The sequence below is a fragment of the Heliangelus exortis genome, chromosome 5 (genome assembly GCF_036169615.1).
Source record: "Heliangelus exortis chromosome 5, bHelExo1.hap1, whole genome shotgun sequence".
In the NCBI taxonomy this organism is placed as follows: Eukaryota; Metazoa; Chordata; class Aves; order Apodiformes; family Trochilidae; genus Heliangelus; species Heliangelus exortis.
In genome coordinates this window covers 42108090-42114347 of record NC_092426.1, presented here as the reverse complement: position 1 = coordinate 42114347, position 6258 = coordinate 42108090, and the positions used below count along the sequence as shown (strand labels likewise).

At 43.4% G+C, this 6258-nt stretch overlaps 1 long non-coding RNA gene across 1 annotated transcript; it reads left to right on the top strand.

Moving 5' to 3' along the window:
• The first annotated feature begins 1022 nt into the window (after window positions 1–1022).
• On the top strand, window positions 1023–2598 carry LOC139796724 (uncharacterized). The gene is made up of 3 exons (XR_011726126.1): window positions 1023–1145; window positions 2174–2246; window positions 2345–2598. It is a non-coding gene; the product is annotated as an uncharacterized lncRNA (long non-coding RNA).
• Window positions 2599–6258: the final 3660 nt, after the last annotated feature.

The following is a 6258-nucleotide window of genomic DNA, read 5'->3' as shown; positions in this document are numbered from 1 at the left end:
CCCCGCCTTGGAGCGGGGGCAGAATGTGAGGAGTCCTCCCCTGAGGAGGAAGGAGCGGCAGAAACAGCGTGTGGGGAACTGAGCCTGAACCCCCCTGTGTCCCCTGAGCCCTGAGGGGAGGCGGCAGGGGAGCAATCCGAGACCGGGGAGAGGGGGTGGTGAGATCTGAGCGGGTTTGCTCTTTCTCCTTGCAGAATAAATGGAGTTTTTTCCTCCCAAGTTGAATTTGTCTCTGTTTGTCCGTTACCATAACTGGGGGATGCAAACCTCCCCGTCCCTGTCTGTATTAAGGAGCTTTTAGGCGGATTTTCTCCTCCCGCCCCGCAGCGGGGTTATGGGGGAGCCAGCAGGGTCTGGGTCGGCAGTGGCCGGGCCGGACAGTGCCGAGGGCCCCTTGCGCAGGGCTGACTCAGGTGGGGGTGTCCATGGCCCTTACCAACACCCGATGGATGCGGATCCTGGAGAGCGGTGGATAAAGGAGCACAGGGCAGAGCACCGAAGCGAGGATGGGGTGAAGGAGAGGAGGGGCGAGGGTCTGCCTGAGGTTATGGAGCGTGGGCAGGGATGGGCGGGAACAGCCCCGCTTTGTGACGCCCCTCGGGTCCCTCCCTCAGGGTGTTCAGACCCTCCCGGTACTCAAACTTTTGATTTTTCCACTCTAACTAGAATTAATACCCACCGCTGTTTGTCAAGTTCCTGACACAAAATTAGAATAGAGAAGGACAGCACATATATCTTTCCATTTCCTTTCACACAAGGCTTCACTTTAAGTAGCTAAAAACCCCTTCTCACATCAGGCCTGCAGCCCTGGCTGCCTTTCCCTGTCAGGATGGACTCAGGGCAATGCACTCCCCTATCCGAGTGCATCAGACCCTCCTGAAAAAGTACCCAGATTTCAGTGTGCTGAGGTTATTCTGAAAGGACGGGGAAATCCTTATTCCCTTTATTCCTCATGCTGCTGCTCCTGTAATACAACCCTTACCACTGTCTTAATGTGAAGCCTTCTCACCAGACCTCTCCAACCTCTCTTTTTTACACAAAGCAGAATTACTGTGATGGGACAGCTGAGACAGCATTTTTCTATTTTCTCATGCCCAAGTATAAATTATAAGGACTCAAACTGAGCAGCTTGCAATATTACTGAGGTAAAGTATATTATTGCATCAAACTCCTTCATAAAGCAAGAGGATTAGGAATGCTGGAGAATAAGCTAACCTGAAATCCTTGCTGGCTGTCTCACTGCCCACAGGATTTTAAAAGCAGCTCAGATGAAACTTGCCATCCTTGCAGTCTTCAAAACCTATACCTGTAATAACATTCCTCTCATGAAGATTAGCAGGTTTTTTGCTAATAACAATTTAAACCTCCCTGCAGAATCACAGCCTCTCATCGATCACACTTCAATTTCTATTTACTGTACGTGTCTTCTTTTTCATGGTGAGATGAAACTATGTGGGATATTTTTCAGTCACTCCATGCACAGATTGTGTCATTTGCATACTACATTAAAAAAAAAACCACGAGTGAAGCTACCTCCAAACGAGATATTGTTAATTTCAAAAAGATAACTATTTTACTCTGAAAATGAGGTGGTGTGATAAATGCAACCTGTATATCTTCCAGAAATGCAGTTCTAGTTAGGTGTAGCTAGAACTTGGAATGTTCAGCTTCATCAGCCAAAGTCAAAGATGTTTAAAAGAAAGGTCAGTAAAATGCCAATAAAAACGTGCTTTCCTGGCAGAACTGTGTAACACTGAGCATGGTGTCACCAGGTGATGTATGAATAAAATTTTCATCCAAAAAGTCTTCCAAATTTGCCCTTCTGAAGTAGCCTTTCCAGACCAAAGTACGTACACCGTGAGGACCTGAATTGTTTTTCTGCTTTGGAAGATGCAGACTAGTTTTGATTGTGCCTCCCCATTTTTTTTTTTTTTTTTTTTGTGACAAATGTTAGCAAAGGGAAAAAAACATCACCCTACAGCTGGAAAACTTATGGCAGACATAGAATACAAATCAGTATATAAACAAGACCACAGATCCCTGCAGTTTACAACTCTAATATAGACATTGAAATTCTAATTCACAAACAAGGGTGAATTGAATCCCACGCCTTAGATCATCCTTTCATTGGGACTTTTATAGTAGAAATGACTGTGCTCACCTATCTTTCCAGATGTCTCCTTCAATTTTTCAAAGGCTGGACATCACTCATTATCTTTTGGTTTAACAAACAGCACAACACACAGGTAAGAGAAACCCTGTCTTGCTGTCAGTGAAATGTACCAATTAGAACAAACCCATTCCTGTGTGAGAGATGCTCAGAAACTAAACTCTTCATTTTCAGAGAATCTGAACATTCAGAATTTCTGGAATCCAAGGTCACTGAGCACAGTGGTGCCATAACATGCTCCCTGAAACCTTGGCACTTCAGCTCTCTGGATAGATCTGTCCTGGCCTTTTCCAGGTCAGAAGCCCCAGAACCGGTTTTCCTAAATAATAGAGGATTAGCAACATGGGCCCAAGCAAAAGAAATTAAAGAGTCCTACCTCTGTCTCTCTTTTTCTATCTGTGTGCTTACACCACATACTTAATAGCTGTAGTACCTTGCTAGCCTTTTGCTTATCATACAAGTTAAGGGCTCCCTTTATAAGCCCTATAACTCTGGAAACCTATTTATTTTTGTTCTGTAGTACTGCAGATCCTATTTATGTCCTTTCCTCCCCCCTCACAGCAGAAATACCCTGTATTCTCAAAATGCAGACAGATGTATCAGTTTTTCCTCTTTCCTCCTCACTTCCCTTATTCACTCCCCACCCCACAATCCTCACCCTGTTGGTCTCTGAATCCTCTTAATCTTTATTTCCTCATTAACTGACTCCATGACCCTAATGGGGGTCCCTGTGTATTCCTTTTCCCTTCACTTCCATTGGGGTCACTTCAGGATCTACACAGCAGAGTCTGTAATCCCCATGGCAGACTTCACCACAGCTTTGCAAGGCTTTCTGAACACAGTGCCAGTCCTCTCCTGGCTAATTCTCATTATTAAGTTGTCAGGAAGCTAAATTGTTCAGCTGTCAAACAAGTTCCAGAGAATAAGCTGAAACAATTAAGAGGGAATGTTGTGATGGGCACCCAGAACCGGAGTTGCAATGGCTAAGGGGCTTCAGCAGAGAACTGCTGGGATGACAGGAACATAGTTCCTCTCCTGTTTTCTCTGGCTAGATTTTGGTTTTGTGGTTATTTTTAAATTTTGGATATGAGGAAACACAACACTTTTAGCTTTCTGACATCAGGAAACATTCAGTGGTTGAAAGAATATGAAATTACCTTAAAATGGTCTAGAAATCAATCTTGAACACTTGAGAATTTAACAGAAGATTTGGTAAAGTAACTTTTAGTGCAAGAAATAAAGGTTTACAGTTCTCTCCGTGATGAAAACACCAAGATGCTGAAAGGAGACCGGAAAGTTTCTCAAGAGTTACAGAGGGGCCATGGGTGGAAGCCATAAATTGATCAAAAATCTGTTAACATTCATATAACAAAGAACATTTCCATTATAAACAAGGAGGAAAGAGGCACTGACAAAAGGTGTATTTCTCATTCCTCCACAGAAGGAAACCAACTCTTAAGCCAAGACATTCTTTGTAAAGGAAAGTTAGCCAAGAGAGCAGCAGCAAGGGGATGAGTTGGGGGGAGGTTTAAGAGCAGACCAGTTTACAGCACAGGGCTTACACCAATTACTTTTTCTGTTATAATTCAGAAACATCTTAATACTCAGTATGTTATTATTAACAGGGGTAGACAAGCCTCAGAGCTGATGTGCTTAATAATCTCTGCCAATGTCTCTGTCAGTGTCTTGCCTTGGTATCTTACATTGAGAGCTGTTAAATTAATACTAAGAGAGCAATTCAGAAATATAAACTATTCTTAATTATTTTTTCATCTCATGCATGACTCATCCCCAACCCATTTCAACACCAAGGAGCTCTCTCATTCATACTGCAGTTCAGTTCCTCACTGCAACAAATTTGCCTTTGTCTTACCCAGGGCATTTACTCACAGTCTGGTCACTAATTCCTGGTAAGGACTATGTCTTGGAGGGTTACTGCTGCAGGGATATTCTGTCATAAAAACATGAAGCAGTCAGCTATATCTCTCCACCTTTTGATATGAAATATGTCTATAACATGATATAATACTACTCAGTCCTTCCTTTTGCCACACATTGCACAGGGAAAAGGGTGGGATGGGGTATTTGGTTGGGCCACACCCCTGGGGAGCTGTGTTCACAGTGTGAGTCCTGACACTTAATGTATAAGGCACATTAAAAACTGCTTATTTTCCCATAATTGTTTTTAAAGAATAAAATAAGCAATGCTAGGTTGTTAACTGAAGGAGAACAACAGTGTTTAGGAATGTTTCTGGGCTCAGCATGTGTCAAAATTTAGAAAATTAATCTCTTGAAGGGCATGAGGAAAACCACAGAGATTGAAATTCACACACCACACTCACTGAAGTTTTTCTGGCCTTGAACTTTGGTGCTTAACAGCAAAAACATCAGCCACAGGCACTGTTCCTAGGGGAGGACACATTGCAACAGCCATCAAGAATACTACAGGTCCTGTGTGACAGGATGGGACAATAAGTCACAGTTTTTGTCAGCTGAGCTTACTATGCCATCTCTTCCAACCCCCTCAGAAGAATTCATGTTTTGGGGTTTGCTTCTTTGGGTCATTTTTTTAATAATAAGCTTATGGGCTAAAGAGAGACTCTTAAGGTCTTGCATCAAAGTCTAACCTGCAAAACCAAAGAATCTGAAGTGCTAGAAGCTCTTCAGGAGATAACAGCAAGGCAAAGTTTATCATAAAGAACAATCCCTAAATGCAATAATCAAAATGCAGACAGGTCATGGTCCACAGACAAAATCACAATCCAAGAACAGATCGGCTTCAGAAGACATTTAGCTCTTCATGAGAGTTAAAAAAAAAAAAAAAAAAAAGCAGTACAGCCCTTCTGGTGAACAAATAAAGCAGCCAGGTAGCTCATGTCTCTTGGCCAGCAAAGAGAGAAGAGAGGTGCTGACAGGGAAGCCGGATGGGACCCATCCAGCCCAAGAGTCTGGCTGCCTCTGAGCTGGCCACCCCGTGGGGCTTCCATCCATCCATCCATCCATGGGGGCTGCACTGCTGTGTCCTGAAGCCTTGCCAGGTGTAGGGGGTGCCACTGGTAGGCAGCATGTCAAGGGAAAATGGGAAAGGCAGGGGAGGCACAGTTTGATAGAGGGAAGAAGAATGAAGAGGGGAATGTACTACAGGAGAAAGGTAGAGCCTGGCACCAGGGTCAGCTGGAGCACAACTGCTCAGCTCTGCAGTACAGGTGGGACTTGCACAATAAAAGAAGCTGTGTTGACATTACAGCTCTAAAGAGCTGCACCAAGTACATTTAGAATATGAGGACACAATGAAACAGGTAATTCTCTCTCCTGTCCTTTCCCTGAAACTACCAGAAGGCATCATTTTCATCCTAAGCAGTCAGAAAAGTAGGATTTTATTTTTTTTTTAAATAAAAAGGTTTCCTAGCATCAGATCAGGACACAAACCCTTTGCCCCCACCTAGTTTGCACAGTTGTAGTCTCAGTGGGCAATAAATGACTCGATGGTCTTGGAGACTGACTGAAGGCACTCTGAGTGGCACAAAATGTGGTTTGCAAGAAAAAAAATATGAACATCAAATATTGGGGCACAAAATCTGATCCTGTCTATTGTTCCACCTCTCTGAGAGCACATGAAACTGTAGCCATGGCATTTAGTTTTAGAACAAACCCCTCCAAATATTCTTTAATCTTTAGGATTCATGATACAAACTATTATTTCTCCTTTTTAAAAAAGCTACCCCATTTTCCATGTAGAAAGCAAACTGGTAGCCCTGCTTGCTGGTCTCCCATGGAGACACAGATCCCTTCTGCTACCTCAGCTCCCTGTCTGCCACAGCTGTGTAGACAACTACCTATAATTCTAGTAGAATTCTGTAATTCTATTTTATGTGAGGAGGGTCAGCCCTGCTGCCTCTGAAAGAAGTCCTCTGCTCTTAGATCATTCCTTGCCATACAACACAGCCTCATTAAAAAATAATTCTGCCAACTCAGCTGAGAAACTCCTGAACAACCACCAGAGAAAACATCACAGAACTACACAGAAAAACACCACTGCCATTTGCTTGCTTCAGTGACTCTCACAAGAGCAAAGCAAGACCAAGAAT